The 19,482-nt window shown below is 34.6% G+C and overlaps 1 protein-coding gene across 8 annotated transcripts in view; it reads right to left on the reverse strand.

Annotated features, from left to right (window-relative positions):
* TBC1D5 (TBC1 domain family member 5) overlaps window positions 1-19,482 on the reverse strand; it is a 361,094-nt gene that overhangs the window by 278,421 nt on the left and 63,191 nt on the right. For 5 of the 8 annotated variants that reach the window (XM_081159844.1, XM_081159851.1, XM_081159846.1 and 2 more), the window contains exon 3: window positions 1,460-1,669. The exons of 1 other annotated variant lie outside the window; for it this stretch is intronic. The gene's annotated coding sequence lies outside the window, so the exon portion shown is untranslated. Of the gene's footprint in view, window positions 1-1,459; window positions 1,670-15,620; window positions 15,736-19,482 lie in introns of all 8 variants that reach the window. 2 more of the 8 variants (XM_081159849.1, XM_081159848.1) reach the window with 1 other exon arrangement.

A 19,482-nucleotide genomic window follows, 5' to 3' on the forward strand; every position in this document is an offset into this window, starting at 1 on the left:
CACATATACAATTTACACAGATGGGACAAAGAAGAGAATAAAGGAATATACACCTTAGTATAAGGGATGATTCTGTCCAAGACTATCCCCTGTTCAAATTTTGAGTAACATCTGTATCTGTGTTCTTACTATAGAAGAACCAAGTAAGCGCTCTGGTATTTCCCAGCAGTTGCCCAGTTCTTGCACCAAACCATTTGATAGCTTGTGCTGAATGGACAAAGATGAGAAGCACAGAGAAGACAAGATAAAAGCAGCTTGACTGAAACCAAAAACAAACTGCCTCATTCCATTTACCTTTCTAACAAGTCAGTCATGAATACATAAATATACAAATGATGTAAGGCATGGTTTTTGAAATTACAAAAGTGATCCGTTCTTGGATAAGGAAATAAATTTAGTTATGTGACCAGCACGTATTAAATAAAACATACAAAAATCTAATAGAATAGAGCACAACAAGCACTACAGGTAGTCAGGCTAAGAATTGCTGCAAATTTTGTTTTGTTTTCATTTGTACATTTATACCTGTGGGAAATGGCTCACAAATGTAAATTTTATTTCTTACTATGGGTTGTGGTAAAAAAAAAAAAGGGGGGGAGGATAAATAAATGCTCCCTGAGATACCTTCAACTCTAAGTTCAATCATTCTAATTTTGCTGCTCCTGTAACAAATATAATAAATGTTAAGAGGAAGGGAAGGAGAAAGGAAAGAGGGAAGAAAACGGAAAGAGATAGGGATACAAAAAGCATTCCCTAGGAAAGTGCTAAAAGTCTGCTCGTTAAAATACATTTTTAAAGCCCACCTGAAGCCTCAGATAAAAGAGAAAGAAAACAATGAGGAAAAGGAAAAAACCGGAAGCTGGTGAACAGATATGAGGTGGAGAGAAAGAGCAGGTGACGCTGAGTAACTGTGTTAGATATAAAACATTATGCCCGGAAGGAACCTATAACCTACAGTCGCAGAAGTGTACAAACACACAGGTATGCACACACACACATACAGAGTTTTTGTACATGAATCTATGGAACACATTACTATAGTATGGGTATTATTATGAAATGAATATTTATGTCCCCCCAAAACTCATGTTGAAATCTGAATTCCCAATGTAATGGTATTAGGAGTGATGCATTCGGGAGGTGATTAGGTCATGAGGGTGCAGCCCTCATGGATGAGATCAATGCCACTGTAAGAAGAGATCCCAGAGAGCTCTCCCATTCCTTCCACCATGTGAGGACACAGTGAGAAGATGGGCGCCTATGAACCACAAAGTCAGTCCTCCAGACGCAGAATCTGATGGTACCTTGATCTTGGACTTCCCAGCCTTCATAACTATGAAAAATAGTTGTTTATAGTCATCCAGTCTATGGTATTTTTGTTATAAACCCTGAACAGACTAAGACAGGTATTGATAACATTAAATTTTTAAATGTACATTTTGAGTAAATATATGCTTACCTTTTAGAAGAACTTTATTGATCCTCAAGTCTAATTGATACTTGAAAATGCATGCTCTCGTTATAGGTCAAAGATGACTTCAGGCTCAGTACAACAGGGTTCTCCAAATAAAAGTCTTAGTTGGCAAATAGGAAGGAAGTAAAGAAGAATCAGGAAATAAAAATCAGCAGAGTTCTCCTTCAACTAAGCTGCTGGAAAAACAGCAAATACCTAAAAAGAAACAAATAAAATAGCTTCAAATATTCCTATTCCAGAAGGAACCCTAAACCAAAACAAAAGTGCAAAAGTCAGGCTAAAAAAATTTATGTCATAATATGTTAGGTTCTTAGTGGACAAATGTTAGTCTAGTCATTAATCACGCTTTTCATTATCTATTTTAACTCCAGGAAGAAAGGGAGTCATTTTATAAAACCTAAAATAAAAGGCATTATAACACTAAAGTAAAATAAAATATCCAAAAATACCTCAATATAAAACAAATCTTATACTTCATTTCACTGCAATGACATAAAAGTGTTCAAATAACAAACACACTATTCTAATACATAGTAAAAAATATCAAATACTAAAATCACATGAAATAAAAAATGGAAATTTGACATTTGAAAACAAATATGAAAAAAAATTCCACTGAAAGTGGATTCCAAAGCATTAATAGGATATAAAATTAAAATACAGACATGTCAGTTTAAAAATATTATTTGTGAATTAAAAATTAATTTCCATAGCCTTTTTGCCTAAATATCTCATCACTTTCAATATACTTTCACAAATCATATTTGACACAAATATATCTCTACATAAAATCAGCAAGAATGACAACTGAATTTCTTAAACAGCTATCTAATATAAGTAAAGAATTTCTTAATAAATTTACTAAACAAATTATTATCACTCTCCTCTAGATTTCATTCTATATTAGTTTACTTTACTCCCAATAACATTTTAGAGCTTATCAGGAGCTCAGCATATATACAAAAGGCAACAGTAATTAGGCAATATAATGCAAACATAAATCAATAACATAGAACTGGAAAGTATTAGGATAACAAGTAACTGAAATCTACTGAAATTCAAAAAATAAAATTCCTTAAATACATTTTAGCATCATACACTATTAAAACCAAATAACAAAATAGGATTTCTGAAGAATACAAATAAATGTAGGATGGATCTCTAGCAGATTTCCAAACAATGTTTCATGCTCTTTTTTTATATACAATTCATGTTTTGTTAAGAGAATGATTTATCACATTATAATGTAGCATTTCCTTACTTTAACTTTCAATGTCATCTGAAAAAGTTATAAACAATAAGTTTCTAAATTATATAATATGCATATGGAAAATATCTAAACATTGTCAGCAGCTCCTTGGACAGCAATATTATCACCTGGTTTTTCTGGATGGTTGAAATAAAGTTGCTAAACCCCTAAAATAAAGCATGTTTCTATTTCTCATCTTTTCCTTGTAAAAATACAGACCATTTTTATTCTATGGATGACTCTTTAAAAATGAAAGACATTCAAATATCTTTCAAATATTCCAACATGTGTATATTTGATGAATGTGTATTTATGTAACACAATATATATTGTCATGCTAACGTGTCAATACTATTCAGAGAACAATGGCTATTTCTTCAGAAAGTGTGACAGAAACCAAAAGAAAAACAAACTGACACTACAATCAGTGTCCTGAGTAGTTGTAATTTGTTTTATTTCTAAATACACACTTTATACCCAGGTCAATTTTACATTTCTTACACTGCTAGGATTGTAATTTATTTTCTTGTTCAGATAGCATATGTCCAATAAAAGATCTCATTGACATACCATCAGAGAAACCAAGAAGGGAGGAAAAAGACGACAGGCAGAACTAGGAGACATGAAGTCTATCTGTACTGTGCAACTGTATGAGACAAGCAGACTTGCTCGCAATCCATATGCAGAAGGAATGTTACCACAGTGTCACTGAAAGGATGTACCGGTTCTTTTTCTAGTTATTCTCTAGGGAATTGCATAAAGACTGAGAAATCTAGAAACAGACATACACATGCATATATAAAAATTATTGTCAGTGTATAAGTTATTGCTGCCCTGGGACTGCAATAATTTATGTAACATCTGTTTTCATATTTTTCTAATTTTTTTCTTAATTAACATGCATATTTAATGCATAAATGCTCAGACCACCTCTTTTTTCTGCTGACTGTGCCTCTTTACTTTTGAAGTTGTGTACTCCTAGGGAGAATTCAGGATAGATGGAAACCAAATCTTACTGAAAGCACTAATCTTTAAATGTAAACAAAGAAATAAAACAATTTTCAAGAAATTACTAAAATCTTAAGTGTCTTCATAAGAACATTTCAATCTGCCAACAAGTCATGCAGTAAATTAAGGTCCAAACACCAGAAAAGCACAATAAAAACATAATTCCAATATTATTTATATTAACCTTCTTGATTTCTCTTTTAACTTTTCTAAGAGTTGAGAAACCTATTACAACATCTATGATTTCTTGTCTGTAAGTTCTGGTAGGTTTTTAAATTTTTAAATTTTTACTATATGAACACTCTTCGTATAGTAAACATCAAGACATATGTAACCAACCATTTGGTTTTTTTTAAAATATACAGTATATATCTTTATTGATTTCATGGGGGGGGGAAGGAGAGGAAGAGAGAGAAACATCAATGATCAGAGAGCCGTCATTGACTGGCTGCCTCCTACACGCCCCTGACTGGGGATCGCGCCTGCAACCTGGGCATGTACACTGACTGGGAATAGAACCGAGATCTCCTGAATCCTAGGTTAATGCTCAACCGCTGAGCCAAGCCCAGCCAGGCACTATTACTTTTTTGAATTGTAAATTTCAAATGTTGTGCAGATGCAAGGAAAGGGGAAAGTTTTTATTCTAAAGCTCATTCAAGTACAATCAACTTCTGGAAGCTTTTAATCTGAACAGGGGAATTCAAAACTCAAAATACTACTTACATTAACTTTTAATAGAAAAAAAAAATTAGAGGCTGATCAAACCAATGCTATAATAACTAAAGAATTCCCAGATAATAATGCTTAAAATGCCAACACTGTGACTCCATATCTGTACTTACCTCACTTTAGAATTACTCACTTAGTATTTTATTGCCTAGTTATGTACTTCAGTCAGTCATTTAATATTTCTCTTCTGTTGTCAGGTCTGTTTGTAGACACTGAAACTGTCTCAGCCTAAAACTTACATTTTATTTCGGGAAACAGACAGCAGTACCCAATAACCATGCCAATACATAATTGTAAACAGAGATAAATATTAAAAATATGGGCAGTGGAGAGCCATGAGACTTTATAACAGGAGGCTTATTTAGTCCAGAGATCAGCAAAGACCTAAAGAAAGACTGTTTAATATGAGATCAGAAAGGTATACGAAGTGTTCCAGTCTGGGCACAGCAAGTGCAAAGGTCTAAAAGCAATTACATAAAAAGCACATCCAAAGTGAAGAAAGAGAAGCAGAGAGGCCAGTCGCGGCTAGAGAGGGAATGTATATGAAACAAAATGGGGCAGAAAAAGTCAGTAACGCAAAATTACTGGAGGATTTTAAATAAGGTATGGCAATAAATTATACATTGAAGAAATATCGAATTTGGCTGAATTATGGAGAGGGGCAAGAGAGGTGCAGGGGAGGAGTTAGATGTGAGAGGACAGTAGCTTAGATTGAGGTGATGGTGATGAAGAGAAGGCAGAAAGAGATTTATGGGATAACAACCAGCCGAGATTAGATTTTGTAGAGGATGCAGATGGGTAGCAGTTTCATTCACTGATACACAATCCCTGGAAGAAGATCCGTTTTGGGGAGACAGAGACTGAGCTTACATTTGGATGTGTTAAGGGGGGACCTGTTGAAGATGTCCTGTAGGCACTTCAATGTAAACATCTGGAGCTCTAAAAACAATCTGGAACTTTGAGAATACTCTGGGCCATATCAAATTAAGAATTTACCAGGATATGAGTAGTGTAAAAAAAAAACAACAAAAAAAACCAGCCTACAATCTTTTCCCAAAGGAAAATCCTATCACGCATCCAGTATCTTCCTCATTTCTAGCTATCATACCACATCAGAACAGGAAAACATATATTTCATAATTTGACAAACTCATTTAGCCTATAATTGGTTAACTCCACAAGGCATCATTTGCCTCATCTTAAGTTACTGAATAATAGCCATCATTTATTGGAATGCCCACTCTGGGACAAAACTATAAAAATATATGGAGTCGCTAATAAAGCCAGTAAGTGATAGAGGCATATTTCCAACCCAAGGTTACCTGAGTCCAAAAGCCATGTTCTTTCCACTAAAAAAGACTGTAGCATATATAGTGTTGAAGAGTCAGGGCTTTACAAGAAAGCAACCTCAGTTTCAATCCTGGCCCCAGAAGATCACTTAAGCTCTCTGACATTTCCTTACCTGCAACTCCTCCCTTGCTAAGAAGTAGTGATGTTTTAGGAAACATCTGAAGCCTCTGTCACAGTCCACTCGGTTGTGCATCACCATTAACATGACATGTTCTTTCACCAAGGAGTGGCAGTTGAGATAGGAGTTAGAGCAGCAACTAAGACTGACCTTGAAAGCTTTGGAAATTTCACAGCACAGGACATGGCAGAACATTGGGTACAGCTACTTCATTCAGCTCACCCCTGCTATTCCCTCAACCAGGGAAAAGCAGCTTCCAACAGAAGAGCCATCAGGAGACAGCCTAAAAGCTGCTATTAGAGAATTCAGCAGTGGTTCTAAAACTTTAGTGTGCATAAAAATCACCTGAGAAGCTTCGGAAAATGGAGATTCCCCAAAAGACCCTCCCCCCAAAGATTCTGATAGAGCAGTGAAACAGATGACCCTTCAGTCTTTCTAAAAGATATCTACCAGCAACAATCACTTTCCATTCTTCAGATACATCACTTCAAAATTATTTGTTAACTATATGTAACCTTAATTCAGTCCAACTAAACTGTACCCCAAAGGTTCCTTTACAACAGAAAGAGGGATAGCCACGGCTGAGTGGCTCGATTGGAGCATCATCCCATACACCAAAATGTTTCAAGTTCAATGCCCAGTTGGGCAAGCACAGAAGGCAAATTCATTAATTTTCCTCTCTCTCCCTCCCTCCATCCTTCTATCCATCCCTCCCTCTCTCTCTCTAAAAGCATATCCTTGGGTGAGGATTAAAAAAAAGCAAGCCCAGCCAGGCGTGGCTCAGCGGCTGAGCACCGGCCTAGGATCCAGGAGATCACGGTTCGATTCCCGGTCAGGGCACATGCCCGGGTTGTGGGCTCGATCCCCAGTCAGGGGCCTGCAGGAGGCAGCCGATCAATGACGACTCTCACATCATTGATGTTTCTGTCTCTCTCTCTCCCTCTTCCTTCCTCTCTCTGAAATCAATACAGATATATTAAAAAAAAAAAAAAAGAGGGATGATTAAACAAAAACAGTTTTAACTGTACATAAAATGTCTCCATCAAATTTGATTTTCCTTAATACAGATTTAGTTTTATGATTAAAACTAAGTCACACACACACACACATATATATATATATCAAAAGACAGGAATATTTAAGGAAGATGAATGGTTCATAAAGTAATTTTTGTTGCAAAAGTTAACTTTTGATTAAATAAAATATATTGTGGATTAGTAAAGAATCTTATAAATATGTCAGAGGGTCTAATACAGTAATAATTATCTCAAAAATGGAGTAAGAGCTTACACACAACCCTGCTCAGTGACACCAATAGATGCTAACATACACTGGTACCAAAGCAGAACTCAGTACAGAAAATGTCTACTATATTTCCAGACACTCTGATCACTAAAAAGTTAAAGTATGTCCATCTTCCCTGCTACATGAACCACAACTGTCACTTCAGAAGCATATATTACATTCACTGTCCCAGTAACTCCAATTAACCTGACATACTGGCACAGTGAGGCAGGGCTGCTATACAGTGTCCTAGTAGCTTACAGATTCTAACAAATTACAAAACTCCAAACTTAAACCCAAAGTTAACTGAATTTAATTTTTAAATTTTGAAATGTGAAGATGGATGTTATTCTTTCAAGGCTTATCAGTGAAGCTAATAAACGTTAAAGTTTATTACATAAAGTATGAAGTTTATTCCTCCCAATCAAAGAAAATACCTACTCAGGTGTGTTTGTTTTGCTTTGGTTTTTTACTTCATGACTTACATCAGGACTATGATCGAGAACAGAATGTTACAGATAATAAAGTTGCTTGAAAAAGAACTTAGGCAACCATAAAGTCATACTCTACCGTGATATTGATACTTAAATGGATTGATACTTAAATTATCTCATTTAATGCCTCTCACCTTCACCCCACAACCACCACCAAAACAACAACAACAACAAAAAACAACTAAGAGGAACTTAAAGACACTGACTTGCCCAAGATCTAATCACTAACAAAGGATAAAGCTGGAATTTAAACCCAGAATATGAACCCTGAGTCTGCATGCTCTTACATCATGCTAAATTAATTTAAAGACAACTATGAGCGTAATTTACCTGACCATTACTCACTCATGAATACCCTTAACTTTATAAAACTTTATACAGAAAACTATCCAAATCTACTGACACAATATAAATTTGTTCCTCTGGCTTTTATGGTAAATGAAAATTTTCCAAATTATCCTAATAAAACATATCTCCCAAAATTACTCTTCATCGTGTAATAGTAAGTAACATTATTTTCTCCCAAACAGTGATGCTCATTTTTCACTAAACAGTTGGTACCAGTACTTAAGATCCCACAGTACACTAAGCTCCAGGTAAAACAGAAACCTGCAAAAGAGAATTTTGTACAATGCAAAAGAGAACTTTTTGTGACGTGAAGATTCTCTTTTAATATTTCTCCGGATCCCATCAAGACATAGTGTCTCTTCTCTAAATCCTGGTTCCATTTAGGATCAAGCTCTGGGTACCAAGTTCAAATTAGCTTAAGAATAAGAAACAGATTAGCCTCAATCCCTCTGTGTAAATGAACCAAAAGATGTTGGGTCAATTCTGAGAGTTGTTCTGAGCATTTGAGTTTCATTTCAATCTTAAAAGACCAGTGTAAATGCCCATGACAAGTTAGAAAATTCCAGGAACTGTGGTTTCCCTAAGCAAGCTGCAGATTCAACCTTACACCAAGAGATGGAAAACTCCCTTAAGACTGTGTTACTCTTTGTCCATTTGCAGTGGCAGATATAAGACATGGACTTTCCAAAGTAGACATCCTTCATAGTACAATAAGGACACAAGCATATTTGTAATTAAAGTATTTCCTTCTTTTAAGTATGTTCTGTAACTAGAATGAAAATAAATAAGATTTCTGAAGTAATACTTTTAGACAAAACAGGCTAAAACTTTAAGCACTGTCCATAATTTTATTTTGTATTCTAAATTCTCAGTCCCAGACTTATTCAATTATTTAACATCTCATTAACTACTCCTCCTTATGTTATTCCATTTGTTTGAGTTCCTTTTTTAAAAAATTTATTGCCTTTTAGTAACATCACCTGCCTGTCACCTTTTATCCAATAAACACTGTAATTTATCTTGTTCAAACTGTGCAAAAAGAAAAATTTGAACCATACTTGACTGCAATGGAGGAAAGTCTATGAAAAGTAGTCACTGTCCCAAGTGATTCTAGAATTCTGAGGAAATTTTAGTTCTCTGAAAACAGTGGTGAGCAAAACTAATTAAAACCAGAGAGAGAACAGATTATAAATTAGCTCTACAAAGGACTCACTTATTTAAAATCTATTTTTTCTGCTTTGTAGCTCAGGACTTCCCCATCACTTACTTTAATACCAAACCACTGTTCCTTTATTAATCTCACTGCCTATTATCTGCTTCTCAAAAAGGAATAAAGGAAATCTAAACTGGATAATGTTGCTAATTATTAGCAGCATAGGAAAAAATGGCTAAATCCATGATTGGGTACTTAGCATTTTAGAAAGATAATTCCAATGGAGGTATAGAGTACTAACAACAAAACTAGTATATAAGCTACGGAAACGGAAGATTGAGGGACAAAAGAACATGAGAAACATGGTCGTACCTAGACATACAAATGGAAGAAAAATAAGCTTAGTAAATTCCCAAGGTTTATACTCTTAAGAGTTAGGTTGCTTACTTGGGCCATGAGAGGAGTAACAAAAAGGCAGAAAGAGGAAGAGATAAGAACAAAAGTTGCCTTAGGGAGCAAAGGTGCATACTGTATCACTTCAAATGCACACCCACCTCAGGGTTTTGCACCCCTATAAAGATGGGGGGTGAAAGAAGAAATGAATGAATGAGCTCCAATTTAATTTTGCTAACTTTTATAACATTAAGTAATTTGAATTCACGGACTAAACTTTAGAAAGTAGATGTCGCCACTAATTCTACATGTATTAGATTTCATTTTAGTTTTGAAAGTCTCCTTATTTCTAAACAACACTATAACAAGCCTAGAAATCTCTCCAATTGAGTAAGTACTCTCTTTAAATAGTTGCTCTATAAGGTTAAAAGACTATAAACTGGTAAAATGAAAAGAAGACAATCATAAATATGATATAGTATACCAAAACTTTTGGTTTTATTACCAAACTTTTGATTTATAACTAAAATGGGTTATAAAATTGTTTTTAAAAAATAATGCTTTTTATTTTGGATACCAGAAGTCCAACAAGAACTATGGGGCAATTGATTATTAATCTCTAAGGTCAGAAGTCCAAATAAGGCACCTGATTCCTAGGATATTTAAAAAAACACACCACCACCTAAAGTCAGTCTTTTAAGAAATGATCCTTGGCCCTGGCTGAATAGCTCAGTTGGTTGGAGTGTTGTCCCAATACACCAAGGTTTGCGGGTTCAATCCCCAGTCAGTGCACATGCAAAAGTCAACCAATAAGTGCGTAAGTAGAGCAAGGAGTCGACGTTTCTCTCTCTCAAATCAATAAACAAACATTTTAAAAACAGAAATAATCCTTGAAGTCTTTGGTGTTTACCTTACAGTTATTTCTCTCATTCAACTGAAAAGAAGGGAGAAGTGACAGTAAATGCATGTTCAGCTACCATGCCCCTACAAGGACAGACTTCAGTAAGGCTACTGAAGCCTTTAAAAAGGCTGGTGCCCTACTCAGCGTCAGCAGCGCATCCTCCCCGGCCTCCCTGGCCTAGTACTGAACCATTCACTGCATGAGTTGAGTGAATGCTAGGCCATCCGCCAGAGCAGTGTTTGTGGAAGGAAAAAAAGCTCTAGAGTTACCCGATCTAAAATTATTGTTGCTTTTTAAACGATGGCCTAAATACTCCTTCAAATACTACTTTATCTCACTGAAGACATTCAGAAGTGTCCTCATCTAAAGACTACCAACATGTACAATGTACTTTTAAACTTAAAACAGCCCTTCTGAGCAATGCTTGGTGATATTTCTTTCTCAGCCCATGATACTTAGGGTGACAGTGAGGGTGCGTGGATGATGTCCTAAAAGTAAGGCTTTTCTTTGTGGTTTTTAGAAAATGTCATTTTATTTACTTCCCAGTAACAACTCTATGAAAAAGTCTTATCATCATTATTCCCAATTGCACAGATGAAGAAATATAGACACTGTTAATTAAACATATTTAATATCACACGGTTAATCATTGGTATTTAACCTCACTGTGACACTTCACAAGCTATATCCTTTACACAACCTTACAATGCCTTCAAGTACACTTATGAGTAATGTAAGTAAAAATCAGGTGGTGAGTTAAAGTGATTTATCTCCATCTCAGTGGAGTACCTTGGAAACCTACCATCAAAAGTGAAATCTGTGTCCCCTTTGACCATGAACCATGGCCTCATAACACTAAAAAATCTGTGATTTGTGAAGCTCAGACACTGATTTCCCTTCACTAATTTTCATTCTGAAATACATTATATCTTACATTCAGTACTACAAGAAAGCTCGCTCTAAAACTATACCTAGCCAAGCTCTGTACTTTAGTCAGTGTGACAGACATTAATTCAAAATTCTTAAATGACTAATTCCTAGATAGTTTTCAATATATTATCCTTGACAGACCATACATATATACATATACAGCTGAGAATCAGACCTTTTTAATGGCATTTCTTCCCAAATATTCCTGAAGCCATTGTACAAGTTGGCCAGTCAAAGTCAAAATATGTCCTGAGCTTCATTTGTATAGGTGTGCAATGAATATAGATAAATCCCATAAGAAATCTCCAAATATAAAATTACCATACTAAGAACAATTGGGAGCAAAACTAGAAAATTCACATCTGTGGTTTATCTTCAACTCATTCCCAAAGTTGACATAGCCAATTGGAAAGAGTTTCAAAGAGCTTATTAAAGTACTTCCTGAAGCCATTCCAGATTTTCCCTACAAAGAACTTGTCACTCTTTCCAGGGAACTAGATTTATTTTAACACCTAACAGAGTTCCTTGGTCAAAACATGTTTCAAATGGGACACTAAATTTCAGATAAGCCACCACTTATACCTCTTACAACAAAGGAATAATGTCGACCGAAAACAACACTCACACGGTATATATGGTTGGTAAATCATTTCAATTCTCAAGTACAATAATTAAAAAGATAGCAACATTTAAAATAAAAATCACTGTGATGTTTCTTTTGACTGTGACTACTCTATTTTGACCCTTGGTAGTTTAGTCTATTATAAGTGTTATTTAAACAAGATTTGATGCCTAGAAACCACTTCACATAACATTACTCTATTAATCTGCTAAGAACCTTGATAGTTTAAGTTCAACTTAGTCTCAGGCTTCCACATGCCCAAAACAACCATCTTTAGATAGTAAAGTTGTCTTCTGGGATCATCTTTCTTCTTAAACAAAAACCTCTCATTGGAGCAAAAACTCTTTGCAAAGCAGTGGAACTGAACTTCCTAGGATGGACTGGACCTCCCAGCTTCACATGATTAACAACATCAGGGTGTCTTTGCATGAATGAGTAACTCATTAACTGGATATTTTTAACTCAGTTGTAAGCAATGCACTGAACTACATATACTAAAACTGTCTAGTTTACCTGGCATCTTAAGCAATCAGAATTCTGCTCAATTTCTGATTTTTAGAACTAAAAGTACCATTTTAATCATCCCACAAATGTTAAATTATGTTTGGAAGAGTTTGTTTGGGCACAGAGAACAGGACCAAATGTTTTAAATAGGAAAAAAATAGTCTTTTAGTAACCAGAAACTTTGATCATATAGGAAAACAAAGTTCCTCATATGTGGGGGTTCATTTTATCAACTTCTGTGATTAAAGAGCAAAATGTGCTTCATTTTGGGGAGGTATAACAGTAAACATTACCATGTACATGTTAACATGCTCAACTGCAACAGACAAGTCTTGTGAGGTTTATGTGAGTTAAGGAAAAAAAAGAGTCTTTGTTAACATCCAATAATGCTATACAGAAATTATATTTATCTATGTATAATAATAGATGTTTTCATGATGCTGAACAGACTTTTTCTCACAAAGATAAAGATCATTCACCAAATTATTGTTGACTACTAACTACATTATACTCTGAAAAGAAATGATAAATCATACAAGCCTGCTCTATAGTTCTAGGCACATTTATTTTGCTAGTCTCCCTCTTCTAAACTGTGATAGTCTAGAATAGCGATTTTCAACTCGCGTACCACAGCAGGAACAATGACGTGCCCAAGAATTTTTAAAACATGCAACACCTGACTATTCCGTCAGGAGCACTGACCTCTTTTCCCTTATACTGTCAAATAAAAAAATGAAAGCAGCCAACACAACGATAGCCATCCTGTGTGAATGAGTCGAAATCATACCTATTTTTTTTGTCAGATCTGCAAAAATACATTTTTTGGTGTGCCGCAGAATTTTAGTAATTGGTTTATATGTACCATGAGAGGAAAAAGGTTGAAAACTGCTGAATTAGAACACAAGAAAAATAGGTTTCTTATTCCATCACTATCCTACTGCCCTCTTCTCTGCCCCTCCCCCAGTAGGGTCAATCTAATTTTCATCAAGTATTTTTATTCTATTATTTTACTCAAATCTTTATAGCTATGATATATGGAACATAAGAATATTATGATTAATGCTAAAGCAAAATAAAAAACTAATACATTATTTTTAATAAGGAAAATTATGATTAGTGATTATTAATTTATATGAAAATTTTAGCATATAAAACTTTTAGAAAAATAATTAGCATAAGAAATGTTTAATTGAATGTAATTAAATATGACAGACTATTCTTCACAAGAGAAAAGTCAAATATAGCACTTTATAATAGTAAACTTTTATAAGGTTCAATTCAGGCATTTTTTTAAATCTTTCTATTAAAATCAAAGCATACACTTTGACACACAGGTCATTTCTATACTGAACAAAAACAATAACCAAAAATAACCCAAAACTAGTAAATCATAACACTACCTCTAAAGAAAATCTTGATACATACCCATAGCTTCAGGTAAGACAGCAAATCCCTACTCTGATTATGCTGCAGAACATAAGAAAGAGGGAAAAACTAAAAAGAAATAGCTTAATCAAATTCCCCTCCAACAGTTAATTCAATTTTACTGAAGAGAATGATTAACCATGTAAAAGCTGCTATCGCTATTAAAATTAAATCAGGCATTTTCCAGAACATCTCTTTGGGAAGTAATATACAGGTAATATCTCAGAGAAGAGAAGTGATCTAAAAAGTCAGGTAATTATTTATTAAAGTAATAATTTTTTAAACCTTCATTATTTGCAAGAAGTTAAAAGATTATCATTAGACTGAGGTAATTACAACCCATTAATACAAACTACAATTTAAAATATTTCCCAATAACATCTAGTGTGCACTATAAAAATTCCACACATGGCAGTGAATAAAAATGGAATAGAGATTTAACCCAATTTAAAGTTTTACACATTGAGCTATGGTGCCCTGTAGCACCCCTTGAAAGCAGCATATACTTTTACTTGGAACTCTATATAAATCTGAATCCACATTATCTGTCTTTCTGTACTCATTCTAATTAACAACTTAATGTACCTGCACCTAACTATAAATGTTTTCTTTTTTATATCTGAAATCTGCAATTATCAGAGATTGTGAAGGAAAAGAAACACAGGTTGAGCTTAACGGAAAAATAAGAAAACTAGAGTACATTCACAAATTTATAGCTGACCCTCTCAGTCCTGTTTCATTCCTGTTGACCCGCCTTCTACAGAGCTGCCATCAGTACCACAGACTATGGGATTCAGAACAGGACATACAGTCATCAGGAGAAAAACAATTGCTCATTTCTTGGAGAACAAACTAATAATCTTTTTGCTTACCATGTTTACTGAAGGTCTTATGTTATTAAAATACTGCATATTACGCAACCCCTTAGGAGCTAAGCTATCAGGTCATTTCATTAGATTCAGGAAAAAAATATTTTTATAATTTTCAGCACCATTCATGATTTTTAAAATTATTACTTTTTAACTATTAAAAAAGAAAACTAGCTTAAAGTGATGAAGTGAATGAAATGAATCTTTCCAAAAATCTGTAAGAAATAGAATACATAGCAGTGACACATCAGAAGCCAATATCATGCACTAATATTAGCATTTAATACCTCTTAACAAAGCTCCTAAAAGGGTTAGCTTCCTAACTAGTCTCCCACTTGTAGCACCTTCCCCTTTTTTCCCAATCTAACCAAGTACTGCAAATAGATCTGATCATCTCATTTACTTATGAGCACCCAATAACCACCCAAACTCCTCATTCTTGCAATCAGTATCCTTGAAAATGGAGCTGTACGGTTACACGTACTATTAGTTATATTCCTCCACTTTATATATTCTACCAAATATAACATTTCTATTGTTTACTCATCATGTTTCTTCTGGCTTACAGGGTCCCACTTTCCTTCAGACTAGAGAAAACTGGAGGGAGTAGAGAGTTAAATTCAACAGAACCTGATAATGCAGTAGATAAAGGTGATGAGTCAAAAGAAGAATTAGAATAACACTCAGATTTGTAGCACATAAAATAAGATATATGATGATGTCACTTAAATAAAACTGGAGGCATTTGACAGAAAGGGTTAGAACTTACACTGTTAAGTGACTTAGACATCTCAAAGTGGAAATGGATCCCAGATAGGCAGGTAGACATGTAGGTCTTAATCTCAGAAGACAGGTGTAGATTGGAGATGTCACTCTCAGAATTACTGCAATATAGATGATAATTTAAGCCACAGGTTTGCTTAGAAAGCTAATATAAATAGAGTTCAAAAAGAAGGCAAAATAGACCTTTTTTAAAGGCCTAAAACATGCTGCTAGAAGCCAAGTAGAGAAGGAAGAACTGGACTGAAAAGGAACAAGCAGAAGACTGTGATTTTTTAGAAGCTAAGGGGGAAAGTACACTTAGAAGAAGGCATGGTCTGCAATGTTGAATAATACTGAAAAGAAAAGTATGAAAGTAAGAGAAAGACAGAAAAAACAAAGTCCACTAGATTTAATAACACAGAGGTCTCAATGATGGCCTTAATTTCGACAATGGAGAAGCTGGAGTGGAGTTGTTTGAGGAAGGTAGGAAGTAAGGAAAGGAAGGTGAAAAGATGACAGTGGGAATTCCTTCAGAAAGTATCGCTACGAAACGGAAAGGAAGTGTTATGGAGAATTATACATGATAATACCACAATGTGTGTAAAGCACTTCAAACAGTGCACTGACACACGCACGCAGTTCCCTTTTCCCCAGCGACAGCCTGCAATGCAGCGTTACTCGTTCTTACTAAGGTCAGGAAAGGGCAAGAACACCCACTATGCCACTACCACTTCTTACTGGACATATCAGTCAATGAAATCAAACTTGAGAAAACCATTAAAAACATAAAAAATAAAAATTGGGAAAGAAAAAAAATACATTAGAGAAAAAAACTGTAGGCAGAAAAATGCTAAAGGAAAAGATAATAATGGTCTTTTAAAAAAAAAGATGCTATGGAGAATGCTAAATTGTATTAAGCTACAACAGGCTGTCAGATCCTTTAGTAAATCAGTGTACCCTGTGATTCTCCTAAACGAGATCAAAGTATACAGTGCTTTCCAAACTTATTTGACATGGGATCTTTTTACTCAGTATCTTCTGGGAAAAATATACCATAGAATATAACTTTGGAAATCCTGACTACACTACACCTGGGAGAAAACATCAGAATATCTGGAATGTGATAACGCACTTCAAAACAAAAAGAAACCACCCGCTTAACATTAGCAGGGTCAAGTGAAGCTTCCCACATACAATACAAAGTAGCTACTGATTCTAATTGCAATTATAAAGACCCAAATCCTGTAAGTTCTTAGTTAAATACCTGCCTACTTCAGGGCCCCACTAAAGTTCTGATGTGAGTTTCCATTGCCTCCTCCAACTCTTGAACTGCAGATAACCAACTCTAATATCAGCTTCCCACAATCAAAACACACCAGAGAGCAAATAAAAGGTTCTGACTGAAAAGCATTATAGCAATGTTTCTCAAATTTCAATGTGCATTCAATGTGAATTATGATAAAAAGGTAAATTCTGATTTAGTAGGTATGGGGTTGCTAGCAAGCTCTCAGGTAACACCAATGTTACTGAACTACACTCCACACTTTGGGTGAGGGTTCCAGGAACCTCAGGACAAAAAGTTGAGGCCCCTAACTTGTTAAGTATCCAATAGCTCAATAGCTGTGTCTTTCAAGCCGCTTCTCAAAGGTCTAATTCTCCCATAGGAAAATACTTAAGCTTTCATTCATTTATAAAGATAGAAACTGTGTACAATAAAAACAAGATACTAAAATCATTATTATCTGCTGATGATCATTTTTCTTTAGAAATAGCAGTTTTCTGCAGATAGCCATACAAGTGCATGTATAAAATCACTTTTCAGTCTAAATCCTCATTCTATTTCCAAATGTCCACACCAACAATGAAGAAATGATTTCTATGGTGGTCAGGAATTGTTCCCAACTTCACCGACTTACAAGGCTGAAAAGAGAAACTATTACTGCCATGCCTCCACCCAAAAAAGACATATATAAAGCCAACATCTTTCTCAATGATTTACTGAAAGCAGCAGCTCATTGTAATAAAACCATCCCAAAACATACAACTGATTAAACGTACCGCTATGGTGGGCCTATCCAACAGCTGATCAAAATCATTCAAGATTTTTATTCTTACAGATTTTCTTTCAGGCTTTGAGAATTTTTCCCCATTTTATACTTTTAGCTTGATATTGAAATCATAGAACTAAAGAAAAAAGGATTAAGTCTACATAATAAAATTTTAAACTGCAAAGTAAGTCAATTCAGGAAAACAGTACACCAGATCATATATCACTTAAACAATACACATACTAAAACTAATAACCACTTATGTATTTTGAGTAACAAAACTTAAGAGTTTAAAGTGAGTGACCTATTGTGTTGTCAAAAATTGTGTGGCTTTTCCTGGGCATAGCATTGTCATTTAGAAAGTTTTACAATATTCCACATGACTATTATCCTCATTCCTTACCAAGGAAATCTTTGCAAAATTAGAAATTATTTCTCCATAACTGTGTTTCTTGATAGTAAACATTTATTAATTTTATTTCACTAAAAAACAAAGATGTGTCTCTTTTCACTGCATGTGAGATGTCTTTGACTTTTTATAATAAAGTAATTTTATAGTATTTTTGTCACAGTGAAGGACAAAGATAAGCTAACTGTTTAGATTCCTCTCCTTTATGTTGTGTCTTTGATCACTAACAATGCTGCACGAACAGCCAACAGAAGGCTGACATTTCATAAAATATGCAGTGATAAAAACTAATACTGTAGCATCTGGGAGCAATATATAAAATGCAGAAATACACCTAATAACTGTGATCTTAAATTACAAGTTACTAAAAGCTAAATAAAAAGCATACCTACGGGAAAAAAGTGGCAAGTTTACAAAGGGGTTTTTTTTTGTATTTATATTTCTAAAAACAAAGTTTTAAAAATAATTTGTCTGTAACACTTTCCCTGCTATTCTACACTTAAAGCCAGCTACCTTCTAAGAACAAGGTTTCTGTACAATATACCTTTCAACAACTGAAGAACACATTACAAAACCATCATTGAAAGATACTATAGAAAAAGCAGAGGAAATTTCTTTTTCTCACTTAAAAATGTCAAATTAATAATGAAGAAGCAATATATCACTTTTAAGACAACAAAGTACAGGCCATAACCTAAATAAGTTTTAAAAATCGTAATAATCTAAATAAATATACTCTTAATGACAGTAGTAAGTAATACATCCTTTCACAATCTAAGCCTTAAATTAACATCCTTGGTAGAGCACAGCAAGTACGTTGTGCTCACATATGTTTAAATAATTTTAACTTTACTACTAAACATTAGTTTTTTTGTTTTTGTTTGTTGTTCATCCTTACCTGAGGATATTTTTTCCATTGCTTTTTAGAGAGAATGGGAGAGAGAGAGAGAGAAAGAGGAAGAGAAAGAGAGAAACATCTGTGTGAGAGAGACACATCAGTTGGCAGCCTTCCAACTGGGAGAGCCTGCAACTGAGGTGTGTGCCCTTGGCCCGAATCAAACCCTGGACACTTCAGTCCACGGGCTGATGCTCCAACCACTGAGCCAAACCGGCCAGGGCATAAACATTAGGTTTTAAATAGTGGCAAGTAAGGCATTCAATAAAGACCATCAAGAGCAATCATGTGAATTATCTCTGTAGCATTTGGTTTAATATTCCACCTATGTCTGTCAAAATCACAGTCCATCAGAAGTATTTTCATTGTGTTTTTTTTAATATATATGCTAAGAGGAAGTGAAAATATAAAAGCCATATTCAGCACTTCAAGAATTCTCAATTACACTTTACCTAAAGAAAATATACAACAGTTAAGTATGTGGGAGGCAATTGTCCTTGCGCTTATAATTAGCATC

The sequence above is a fragment of the Miniopterus schreibersii genome (assembly GCF_964146895.1).
Source record: "Miniopterus schreibersii genome assembly, chromosome: 15".
NCBI classification, from domain to species: domain Eukaryota; kingdom Metazoa; phylum Chordata; class Mammalia; order Chiroptera; family Miniopteridae; genus Miniopterus; species Miniopterus schreibersii.